The sequence below is a fragment of the Aquarana catesbeiana genome, linkage group LG05 (assembly GCF_042186555.1).
Source record: "Aquarana catesbeiana isolate 2022-GZ linkage group LG05, ASM4218655v1, whole genome shotgun sequence".
NCBI lineage: Eukaryota > Metazoa > Chordata > Amphibia > Anura > Ranidae > Aquarana > Aquarana catesbeiana.
The window spans coordinates 119270836-119283591 of NC_133328.1; the positions used below are offsets into that span (position 1 = coordinate 119270836).

General features: G+C 42.9%; 1 protein-coding gene across 8 annotated transcripts in view; it reads left to right on the plus strand.

Moving 5' to 3' along the window:
* Positions 1 to 12756, plus strand: part of PALS2 (protein associated with LIN7 2, MAGUK p55 family member) — a 387134-nt gene that overhangs the window by 75822 nt on the left and 298556 nt on the right. The gene's annotated exons all lie outside the window — the stretch shown is intronic.

A 12756-nucleotide genomic window follows, 5' to 3' on the forward strand; every position in this document is an offset into this window, starting at 1 on the left:
GTGTAGGCTCCATCACACATTTTCCATCGGATTTTCTGACAAACAAAGATTGAGAGCAGGCTATAACATTTTCCGCCAACAAAATCCGTTGTCGGAATTTCCGATCATGTGTACACAAATCCGACGCACAAAGTACCACGCATGCGCAGAATAAATAAAGAGATGAAAGCTATTGGCAACTGCCCCATTTATAGTCCCAACGTACGTGTTTTACGTCACTGCGTTCAGAATGATCGGATTTTCCGACAACTTTATGTGACCGTGTGTATGCAAGACAAGTTTGAGCCAACATCCGTCGAAAAAAATCCTAGGATTTTGTTGTCGGAATGTCCGATCAATGGTGTCCTTTTATGAAAGTGCGGTAAAATACCGCTTTTCAGTTCTCAGGCATTCTCAGAGGAGATCGCTCTCCTCTGAGTGCCTGTTTATGAAAGTGTGTAGATCGCTTCTCATGTTGAGTTGAGGAGCGATCTACAAACGCCGGGAACTCCTGAGAATAGCTCCTCTCACTATAATCTCGCGTGATATAGCGGGATTACAGTATGAGGAACCATAAAATACAAAAGTTTAACACAAATCAGCACACATTATTCCCCAACATATTAATAAAATAATAAAGTTAAATTCCCCCTACACAATATACATTAACCTAATTATAAAAAAAACATTGTTTTTATCAATATTTAAAGATCATACATGTCCCTATTTAAATGTGAATGGTGTATAGTAAATGAATGTAATGCACATATGTAATGCAGCTATACACCATTCATATAAATGCAAAATACATTTATAATCATTAAAAAAATAATTTTAATAAAGTATACAAGTATAAATATTTATTAATAAATTAAAATATATTTCATTATAGATAAACATAAAAATTGATAAACTGGTGCGATGCGAGAACACTGCGAATCCACTGCGGGTTCGCATGTCTGTTCACACTGCCATATACGAATCGCTGGGGAGTGTCAATACATTGTTAACGACACCCCCAGATCAGCTTGCATATCGCACTGTGAACTGACAGTTCGGACATGAATCGGATCGCATATGTGTGAACACACATGCGATCCGATTCTGGTCCGAACAGAAAAAAGGGTCCTGTGCGTGTTTGCACCGAATGCGGTGCAATATCAGCCATACTATCTGTACAGCTGATATCACACCGCACAGACATCGCGTGTAATGTGAATGGCAGTGTGCTGCGAATAACATGCGATGCCTGTGCGATGTCCGGCATCGCACAAGTGTGAACTGGGCCTAAAAGTTAACAACACCCCCAAATCAGTTCGCATATCGCAGTGCGATCTGCAAACACGGACAGTAATCGAATCGCATGGGTGTGAACACCCATGCGATCCGATTCTGCTGTGGACCAAAAAAAGGGTCCTGTAAGAGTTTGGTCTGAGGGCAATGCAAATTTAGCAATACTATCTGTATGGCTGAAATCGCATCGCACAGAGATCGGATGTGATTTTGCACTGCAGTGCGGTGCGAATCACATCCGATCTCGGACACCGCAGCAGTGGGAACTGGCCCTAAATCATTTTGCATTTGCACCAAAATGGTACAGGACCCTTTATTTGGTCCGCACTGGAATCGGATCGCATGGGTGTGAACACCCATGCGATCCGATTCCTGCATCATTACTTAGTTCGCACTGCGATCTGTGAAATGATCTGGGGGTGTCATTAACTTTACATCGACACCCGCAGTGGTGCGCAGATGTCAATGTAGGTGCGATGTGAAAACCCGCACAAGAATCACGCTGGTTCACGCATCGCACAAGTGTGAACCCAGCCAGAGACGTGAACATCTAAAAAAAAAAAAAAATATGTGTGTGTGTGTGTATATATATATATATATATATATATATATATATATATATATATATATATATATATATATATATATATATATATATATATATGTATATATATATATATGTATATATATATATATGTATATGTGTGTATGTGTGTTTGTATATGTGTGTGTATATATATATATACACATACATACATACACTATAAATTCCTATCCTGCTGGTTTTGGGGTGTGTAATGGTGGGGAAGGTGTGCTCTGGCTGTTTGGTGAAAGAAGTCAAAAGACTTCTTGCTTTCTCCAGAATATCAGCCAGTTTCAGGCTTCTCACTCTGATTCTCCACTTCTGAAATGGTGAATCAGAAAGTGAGAATTCTCTCACAGATCGCCAGTGAGGTGCTGAGATCGCACCTTCATAAACTGGCTGTTTCTGTGAAGTCAGTTACAAATTCTCACTGTGCTGAGATAATCAGCGGAGAACATGTTCTCCACTGATTATCTCAGTTTCATAAACTGGTAATGAGCTGAGATCAGCGGTGAGACTCGGGATCGCGGCTGATCTCAGTTTCATAAAAGGACACCAATGTCCGACCGTGTGTACGGGGCATTTGAGTTCTTTGCCATGAGGTGCGTGTTGAACTTCCAGTGACCAGTGAGGCTACTTTCACACTGGGGCGGGGGTCCGTTAGCAGTAAAGCGCTGCTAGTTTTAGCGGCGATTTTCGGCCACTTGCGGGACGCTTTTAACCCCCGCTAGCGACTGAAGAAAGGGTTAAAAGCGCTCATGTTGCGGCGCTGCTGAAGCACTTTGCAGGTGCTTCAGCGGCACTGCCCATTCATTTCAATGGGCAGGGTGTTTTGGGAGAGGTGTATACACCACTCCCAAACCGCCCCAAAGATGCTGCTTGCAAGACTTTTTTTTTTCCTGTCCCGCAAGAGCACTGACCTAGTGTAAAAGCACTCGGGCTTTCATACTGGGGAGGCATGAGAGGCGCTATTTTTAGCGGTAAAACTCCTGAAAAGCGCCTCAGTGTGAAAGGGGTCTGAAAGAGTGAGAGCGATGACCAAATTTAACACACCTGCTCCCCATTCACACCTAAGATCTTGTAACACTAACGAGTCATATGACACCGGGGAGGGAAAATGGATAATTGGGCCCAATTTGGACATTTTCACTTAGGGGTGTACTCACTTTTGTTGCCAGCGGTTTAGGCATTAATGGCTGCGTGTTGTTATTTTGAGGGGACAGAAAATTTACACTGTTATACAAGCTGTACACTCACTACTTTACATTGTAGCAAAGTGTCATTTCTTCAGTGCTGTCACATTAAAAGGTATAATAAAGTATTTACAAAAATGTGAGGGGTGTATTCACTTTTGTGAGATACTGTAGCTTGAAGTGCTTTATTCCTCCATTGAGGAGCAAAATGGCAGCAGGCCGTAAAAGAGACCCAGTTTGGGAATATTTACTAACCTGACAGCTTATTATTCTAAATAGTGTAGCACCCTAATGTTTAGGCGGGGTTGCCATCAAATTTAGTTGCCAGGCAATAGTTGCCTTGGTCAATTGTTAGATCAATTGACTTCTCTCTAATAGGGATGAGCTTCGAGTTCGAGTCGAACTCATGTTCGACTCGAACATTGGCTGTTCGCAAGTTCGCCGAACAGCGAACAATTTGGGGTGTTCGCGGCAAATTCGAATGCCGCGGAACACCCTTTAAAAGTCTATGGGAGAAATCAAAAGTGCTAATTTTAAAGGCTAATATGCAAGTTATTGTCATAAAAAGTGTTTGGGGACCCAGGTCCTGCCCCAGGGGACATGGATCAATGCAAAAAAAAGTTTTAAAAACGGCCGTTTTTTCAGGAGCAGTGATTTTAATAATGCTTAAAGTCAAACAATAAAAGTGTAATATCCCTTTAAATTTCGTACCTGGGGGGTGTCTATAGTATGCCTGTAAAGGGGCGCATGTTTCCTGTGTTTAGAACAGTCTGACAGCAAAATGACATTTTGAAGGAAAAAACTCATTTAAAACTACCCGCGGCTATTGCATTGCCGACAATACACATAGAAGTTCATTGATAAAAACGGCATGGGAATTCCCCAAAGGGGAACCCCGAACCAAAATTAAAAAAAAAAATGACGTGGGGTTCCCCCTAAATTCCATACCAGACCCTTCAGGTCTGGTATGGATTTTAAGGGGAACCCCGCGCCAAAAAAAAAAAAAAAAAACGGCGTGGGGTCCCCCCAATAATCCATACCAGACCCTTATCCGAGCACGCAACCTGGCAGGCCGCAGGAAAAGAGGGGGGGGACGAGAGTGCGGCCCCCCGCCCCTCCTGAACCGTACCAGGCCACATGCCCTCAACATTGGGAGGGTGCTTTGGGGTAGCCCCCCAAAACACCTTGTCCCCATGTTGATGAGGACAAGGGCCTCATCCCCACAACCCTGGCCGGTGGTTGTGGGGGTCTGCGGGCGGGGGGCTTATCGGAATCTGGAAGCCCCCTTTAACAAGGGGACCCCCAGATCCCGGCCCCCCCCCCCCCTGTGTGACATGGTAAGGGGGTACAAAAGTACCCCTACCATTTCACTAAAAAACTGTCAAAAATGTTAAAAATGACAAGAGACAGTTTTTGACAATTCCTTTATTTAAATACTTCTTTCTTCTATCTTCCTTCATCTTCTGGTTCTTCTGGTTCTTCTGGCTCTTCTGGTTCTTCCTCCGGCGTTCTCGTCCAGCATCTCCTCCGCGGCGTCTTCTATCTTCTTCTCCTCGGGCCGCTCCGCACCCATGGCATGAGGAACCCCACGTCTTTTTTTTTTTTTTTTACATTTTGGCCGGGGTTCCCCTTAATATCCATACCAGACCTGAAGGGGAATTTAGGGGGACTCCCACGTCATTTTTTTTTTTAAATTTTGGTTCGGGGTTCCCCTTTGGGGAATTCCCATGCGTTTTTATCAATGAACTTCTATGTGTATTGTCGGCAATGCAATAGCCGCGGGTAGTTTTAAATGAGTTTTTTCCTTCAAAATGTCATTTTGCTGTCAGACTGTTCTAAACACAGGAAACATGCGCCCCTTTACAGGCATACTATAGACACCTCCCAGGTACGAAATTTAAAGGGATATTACACTTTTATTGTTTGACTTTAAGCATTATTAAAATCACTGCTCCTGAAAAAACGGCCGTTTTTAAAAGTTTTTTTTGCATTGATCCATGTCCCCTGGGGCAGGACCCAGGTCCCCAAACACTTTTTATGACAATAACTTGCATATTAGCCTTTAAAATTAGCACTTTTGATTATTCATGTTCGTGTCCCATAGACTTTAACGGTGTTCGCGTGTTCGAACGAACTTTTTTCCTGTTCGCATGTTCTGGTGCGAACCGAACAGGGGGGTGTTCGGCTCATCCCTACTCTCTAAATTTGGACTTGTTGCACCATTTCTCTTCTGTCACTAGGTGGCACTATGCTAGTGACATTAGATAAGACAGGATTTTGCAGGCTCAGACATGAATGGATGGGGTGTCTCTGCCAATTAGCAGGGATTTTCTTTGGTTCCTTGGCCTGCTGGGAGAGCCTGTTTATATGGGTGGAGTCAGGTGATCGGTATCTGTGCCTCCTGGATGGCTGTCTGGGTGGACGTGTGTTATGTTGCCCCGGGCTGCTAGGCCGGAAGCCTGAAGCCTATCCCAGGGACACCTGGCTGCTAGGCTGCCTGAGGCCTATCCAGGAGCAGGTGAAGCAGTGTATTGTTGGGACTACTGGCTTGTAGTCCAACCAGAAGTAGTGGTTCAGCAGGACGGGGAACCAGCTGTGCTCAGAGGTAGAAGGGGAAGCTGTCGCCACTAAGGGACCATCCACCTTGTTACCAGGGACCACTGTGAGTAAGCTGAAGCCAGTACCAGAGCAGTCTTCTCACCAGCCGGGGACGGTGAAGAAGTGGGAAAGCTTCAGCGAGTGCCAAGCCAGGGACTTAGCGGGACAGCAGAGTTGACGCTTGAAGAGTATCTGTGAGTGCCAAGCCAGGGACCCAGCAGGGAAGTGGGGGTGATGCTTGACGAAGATATTGAGTGCTAGAAGTGGAGGAGCTCAGGGGATGTAGTGGCTATTGGATCCGAAGTCTAGTGAAAGACTGGGAGTTCATTGAGTGAAGATCCGCAGTGAGTAAATGTGGAACACTATTTGTGTTGCCATTGGTTGAATACAACTACCGTTAATTGCTACAAGATTGTTACCATTGGAGACAGTGGGCCTACCTATACAGAAGTGGTGTCCGGCTGGAGGCCTTAACCTGTATAGCGGTCTTTCTTTAGAAGTCTCAGAGTCTGCCAATTATCATTGCATCTCCTTAAGGCCCCTTTCACACTGGGGCGTCGGCGGTTTTTAGCAGTGCTTTACCATCGTATTTGCGGGTGGGTATTCTAGCAGGGCGCTTTTAACCCCTGCTAGCGTCCGAAAAAGGGTTAAAACCACCCGCGAAGCGGGCTTTGCCGGCAGTATAGCTTTGCCGCGCCATTGATTTCAATGGGCAAGAGCGGTATACACACGGCTCCTTCACCGCTCCAAAGATGCTGCTAGCAGGACTTTTTTTTTACTGTCCTGCCAGAGCACCGCTACAGTGTGAAAGCCCTCAGGCTTTCACACTGAAGAGACAGGAGCGGCTCTTTCAGGGCGCTTTGTAGGCGCTACTTTTAGCGCCGTAGCGCCTGCAAAGCGGCCCCAGTGTGAAAGGGGTCTAGGGGTGTCCTGGCCATAACCCTCTCTCCCCCAGTTCTGTTCAAGAGACAATAAATCTCTTTGCGTTCAAAAAATGTCTGGTGCCCACCATTTCATCTTACATTACACCCACCATTCCTTGTATCCTGCTCTTCACAGAAGGATGTCAACTGTCAAAAAATATAAATAAAATTTCTTTGGAATCTTATCTATGTAGCCAACAGCGTTTTTTTTTTTTTATATATATATATATATATATATATATATATATATATCTCTGTATTGGTTTGGGTACTTTTGGGGTGTTTAATGTATGGTACACACTTTAGGTACCAGTGTCTGGTGTTTATTGGTTCCTATGTTTCGGCTTTTCTCCATTCTTTGTGCCTCAGGGTTAAAAGAGAAGTATGGGTTTGGGCTTTTTTGCAGATTCATACTTGCCTAGGTGGATGCTGCATCTGTCTTCCAGTGCCTCTGCACTGAGAACTGAGCGATCAAACACCGCCAGTTAGGGCTGAAACAGTTAATCGATTATGAAAATAGTTAGCATTATTTGTTTACATATCAGTAAATACAGTGAAGCACACATACAGCCCAGTACATAGTCCATACGTGTCAGACATGTATGTTTGTTAAAAAAAAAAAAAAAGTCACTTTAAAGACTCGTGTCTGACTCCTAGTTAAATACACCCAGAAGTAGGATATATGGGTATTTTATTATTATATATTATAGTGTGTATGTATACTTTAGATAAACCCCTTATAGTAGTGATTATCTGCTCTTTTTGTACTATAAAGGTTTTTTTAACCCTATTATGATGGGTGATACAAAAAAAAGCATGCTGCTGCTACTAAACGTCTTAGGCCTCCTATTGGACACCTTCACATCTATGCTTTTTTTTTTTTTTATTTTATTTTTTTTTTTTTTTTAGCTGCTGCCTATTTGGAAAGGGTCCATGACTTTTTTCAATGCAAAACGGTGCTTTTTTTGGTTCAAGCATGTAGTGCATTTTGCCGCGATTTGCATTTTTTTAATCTGCCCAACAAAAAATTGGCCACAAAAAAGCATAAAGAAAGCAAAACGCACAGCAAAAAGCACTGCAGAAACAGATCAAAAGCAAACTGCATAGGTGTGTACTGAGCCTTATGCTGGCCATACACGTATCGATTTTCAAACGAGAATATTCATACGAAAAATCTTTGTACATTTGATGAAAGAATGTCGTTTGAAAATTTCACTTACTTTTTAACAGTCAGTTAAACGAAAACCACATTCACTGTCTGAAAATTCCTTTGACCAAGAAGTTTTCTATTCTGCTCCTTCAAACTGTGGTGGAAAATGAACGTTGATTTGACCCCACTAACGATTAGAAAATCGAACGTTCCTAAAATGAAAGTTGTTTTTTTTTTTGTTTTTTTTGTTTTTTTTTTAAAGGAAGACATTGTTTTTGTATGGCCAGCATAAGTGACAGCAGGCAGCTTGTATCAAGCCACCTGCCTATGACATGGGAGTCATACATAATATATTACAGTTCTGTCTGAAAATCGGCAGAACAGTCTTTAATTTTTTTTTTTTTTTTTTTTTCTTTAAATAAAAAATTAGATCTCTGAGTCTGATGATATTTACCAGGTTTAACCTCTAATAGTATTTATACAGTATATCTCTTCTGTCTGTTATTCATTCTCAGAGTGGATTAGAGATTTTGCTCGCTAACCATTTAGATGGTTATTTATATTTACCAATGCATATAGATATTTAAGAATACATTGCTTTTTTTTTTTTTTTTTTTTTTTAACTTCACTACATATTAACTAAATTCTACATCACACTTTTTTAACCACTTAACCAGCCCATAGCCAAATGAAGGCTACAGGGCGGTTGCTTAACTCTGGGAGGGCGTCCAGGGACGTCCTCCCAGAATTCCGCTCTTGCGCGCCCCCTAGGGTGCGCACTCGAGAGCATCCGTGACCGGACTCGGTGCATCACGGATCTCGGTAAATGGCCGCTAATAGCGGCCGTTTACCATGTGATCGCTCCGTCAAATGACGGAGCGAGCACATGTAAACAAACCGGCGTCATGTCATGACACCAGTTCCTCTCCTCCCCTCCTGTGTACCGATCGGTACACTGTGAGCGGAGAGGGGGATGGATGGATGGTAGCAGCGCTGTGGGCTGCATCTGTAGTGCCAACAGCGCTGCACAGTGACATCCAGCCATCCATCCATCCATGCTCAGCCATCCCTCACTACTCTGCAATGCCCCACAATACTCTGCAATGCCCCACAATACTCTGCAATGCCCTCTGCAATACCCTACAATACCCTACAATACTCTGCCATGCCCCACAATACTCTGCCATGCCCCGCCATGGCCCGCCATACCCGGCCATACTCTGCCATACTCTGCCATACTCTGCCATACTCTGCCATACTCTGCCATACTCTGCCATACTCTGCCATACTCTGCCATACTCTGCCATACTCTGCCATACTCTGCCATACTCTGCCATACTCTGCCATACTCTGCCACTGTATGTGGCCAGGCTGTGGAAGTCTCACACCTGTAGTATCGCCATACTCAGGAGGAGTAGGAGAATATATTTTGGGGTGTCATTTTTGGTATGTACATGCTATGTGTTAGAAATATTGTATAAATGGACAACTTTGTGTTAAAAAAAAAAAAAAAGCGTTTTAACCACTTCCCGCCTGCCGTCATACGACGTCCTTGACTTTGTGCGGGGATATCTGAATGATGCCTGCAGCTACAGGCATCATTCAGATATCAGCTTTTTCACCTGGCGATTCCCTACACCATAAGAATGATCATAGCGGCTGTTACACTGCTTGATCGTTCTTACGGGAGGCGAGAGGGGACGTCCCCCCCCTCCCGCCGCCCTCCGGTGCTTCTACCGATTCACCGCTACGATCGAAGCCAGGATCGTTTTTTTTTTTTATTTCAGGCACAGCCTAGAGGTGAGATGTGGGGTCTTATTGACCCCATATCTCCCTGTAAAGAGGACCTGTCATGCCATATTCCTATTACAAGGGATGTTTACATTCCTTGTAATAGGAATAAAAGTGATCAAAAAAATATTTTTTTGGAAAAGTGTCAAACTAAAATAAAGAAAAATGAACAATAAAAAAAGAAAAAAAATTTTTAAAGCGCCCCTCTCTGTGTGCTCGCATGCAGAAGCGAACGCATACGTAAGTCCCGCCCACATATGAAAACGGTGTTTAAACCACACATGTGTGGTATCGCTGCGATCGGTAGAGCGAGAGCAATAATTTTGGTCCTAGACCTCTGTAACTCAAAATTTGTAACCAGTAAAAAATTTTAAAGCGTCGCCTATGGGGATTTTTAAGTAGCGAAGTTTGGCGCCATTCCACAAGCGCGTGCAATTTTGAAAGGTGACATGTTAGGTATCTATTTACTCGGCGTAACTTCATCTCTCATATTATGCAAAAACATTGGGCTAACCTTACTGTTTTGTTTTTTTTTAAAGCACAAAACAGTTTTTTTTCCAAAAAAACGCGTTCGAAAAATTGCTGCGCAAATATCGTGCAAGATAAAAAGTTGCAATGACCGTTATTGTATTCTCTAGGGTCTTTGCTAAAAAAACATATATAATGTTTTGGGGTTCTATGTAATTTTCTAGCAAATAAATGATGATTTTTACATGTAGGAGAGAAATGTCAGAATTGGCATGGGTGCTCCAGAACGCCTGAAGGTGCTCCCCTGCATGTTGGGCCTCTGTATGTGGCCACGCTGTGTAAAAGTCTCACACATGTGGTATCTCTGTACTCGGTAGTAATAGCAGAATGTGTTTTGGGGTGTAATTTGTGGTATGCAAATGCTGTGTGTGAGAAATAACCTGCTAATATGACAATTTTGTGAAAAAAACAAAGAAAAAAAAAAACTTGATTTTGCAAAGAATTGTGGGAAAAAATGACAACTTCAAAAAACTCACCATGCATCTTTCTAAATACCTTGGAATGTCTTCTTTCCAAAAAGGGGTCATTTGGGGGATTATTTGTACTTTTCTGGCATGTTAGGGTCTCAAGAAATGACCCAGCGGTGATTAAATACCACCAAAAGAAAGCTCTATTTGTGTGAAAAAAAGGACAAAAATTTCATATAGATACAGTGTTGTATGACTGAGTAATTGTCATTCAAAATGTGAGAGCACCAAAAGCTGAAAATTGGTCTGGTTATTAAGGGTATTTAAGTGCCCAGTGGTCAAGTGGTTAGGGTTAATCAAAACCATAATTGGCCAACTAATCGATTATGAAAATAATAGATGCAGCCCTACCGCCGATCGTTCGGTTCTGACAGCTCAGAGAGCTGTAGACTCAGTCACAGGTCTGTGCTGTGCCTCCTCCATGCTCAGTGGAGCGCTGGGCTGTGGAAGGGATGGGGGACAGCTGGCTCAGGCTCTCAGCGGCTCGCTGAGAGTCTGAGCCAGGCGTTGGTCCAGGCACCTGGCAGATCCAAACTCCATTGTCGCGGTGCCTGAACTGACTTCTGTGACATTAGCAGAGAGCGGACTTCAGCCTGCTCTCTGATGAAACTTCTCCTTTAAAGCGCAACTCCTTTTGTTGAGAAAAAAAAACATTCCCCTCTGGGTGATCTATGTACATTGCAAGGATTATAACAACCTTTGTTGCAGATTCCTTTTTGTTATTCTGAAGAAATCCATGCATTTGTCTGTGCCTCTGTGCTGAGTGGGTCTAATGGGAGTGGTTTCAAAATTATCTGTCAGCTGTGGCAGCTGCAGGACACTAATGAGGAAAGCTAGAGGGTCTGTATCCCTTTGGACATGTTGCTATTGGAAATATCCCACCAAAAATTACATTTTTTGCAGGGGATGCCTGAAATCTTGAATAATATAAAATTTAAACTTGCGCTGAATGGTGAAAAAACAGTGTAAAAGAAAACTAAAGCAGCTGCCACACACACAGTGCTACTCACTAGAAATGTAAAATTATGAAACTGTGGCGCTCGCAAATGTTATTAAACATGTGTGACCAAATGTAGATGAGTGCAGATGTGAATATACAAAGCAAAAAACATGTAAATAAAGTCCAAATAAATGTGCTAAATGTTCTAATCCGCAAAAAAAACTTTTGAAGTGCAATGGAGCACAGAAGCTCAGGAGTGGCGTTGTGCACATCAGCTCAAAGGATTTTTTGTTGGAATTTCTCAGCAGAATCACCAGGCACCAAAAAAGGATAAAAAAATGGAACTAATAGTGAAAAGTACCGTTTGGATTTATTCAATATACAAATGGGTACTTACAAAATAGTTGATAAAAACAGGCATGTAAAGGGATTAGAGATGGATCCGGACGCTGCTCACGGCGTGCGTTCCAGAAACCAGCAAGTGCGTTCTAAGGAGCAGGAAATGACGTCAGTGGCACTGGAAATACGTCGACATATTTCGCCAACCTACAGGGCGTTATCAAAGACCAGGGCGGTCTTTGATAATGCCCTGTAGGTTGGCGAAATATGTTTGCAACCTTCAGGCACAACACCACTCCTGAGCTTCTCTGAATACCATCACATAAGTGAAGTGACCCCCAGACTGCAAAGCTGGGGGTCATTGCCATCTGGTGAGTGGGGACACATGTGGGGGTGGCGTTTCTGCACCTGAAAAGTCCTGGAGCGTCTGTGGTCCATTGCACTTCAAAAGTTTTTTCCCTTTGCGGATCAGAACATTCAGCAAATTTATTTGGACTTTATTTACATGTTTTTTGCTTTGTATATTCACATCTGCACTCATCTACACTTGGTCACACATGTTTAATAACATTTGCAAGCGCCACATTTCCATAATTTTAGATGCCTGAAATCTGACTTGTATCTTAGGCAGACTTTTGGGAAAATTGGCGAGCCTATCGCACAAGCAGGAAATGTTTCTGGGGAGTGGTCAGTAAACATTCTGTGTACAGAACAACTCCATGTAGCCATATTGCTTTGCATTCATAGAAAATTACAACGGCTGAAGATTGAAAAGGAAAGGTAATTTTTAATAACATTCAATTACAATATGACTTGTATCGCAATTGTACACGCTATATTATTTTTTCTTTATTTGCTATTTTTTCCTCCATGAAAGTGGAGTTGCCCTTTAATTTCAGCCCCGGAAGATTTGGCTGCTCAATGACCAGAGCACTTTTTGCGATACGGCACTGCGTCGTTTTAACCATTGCC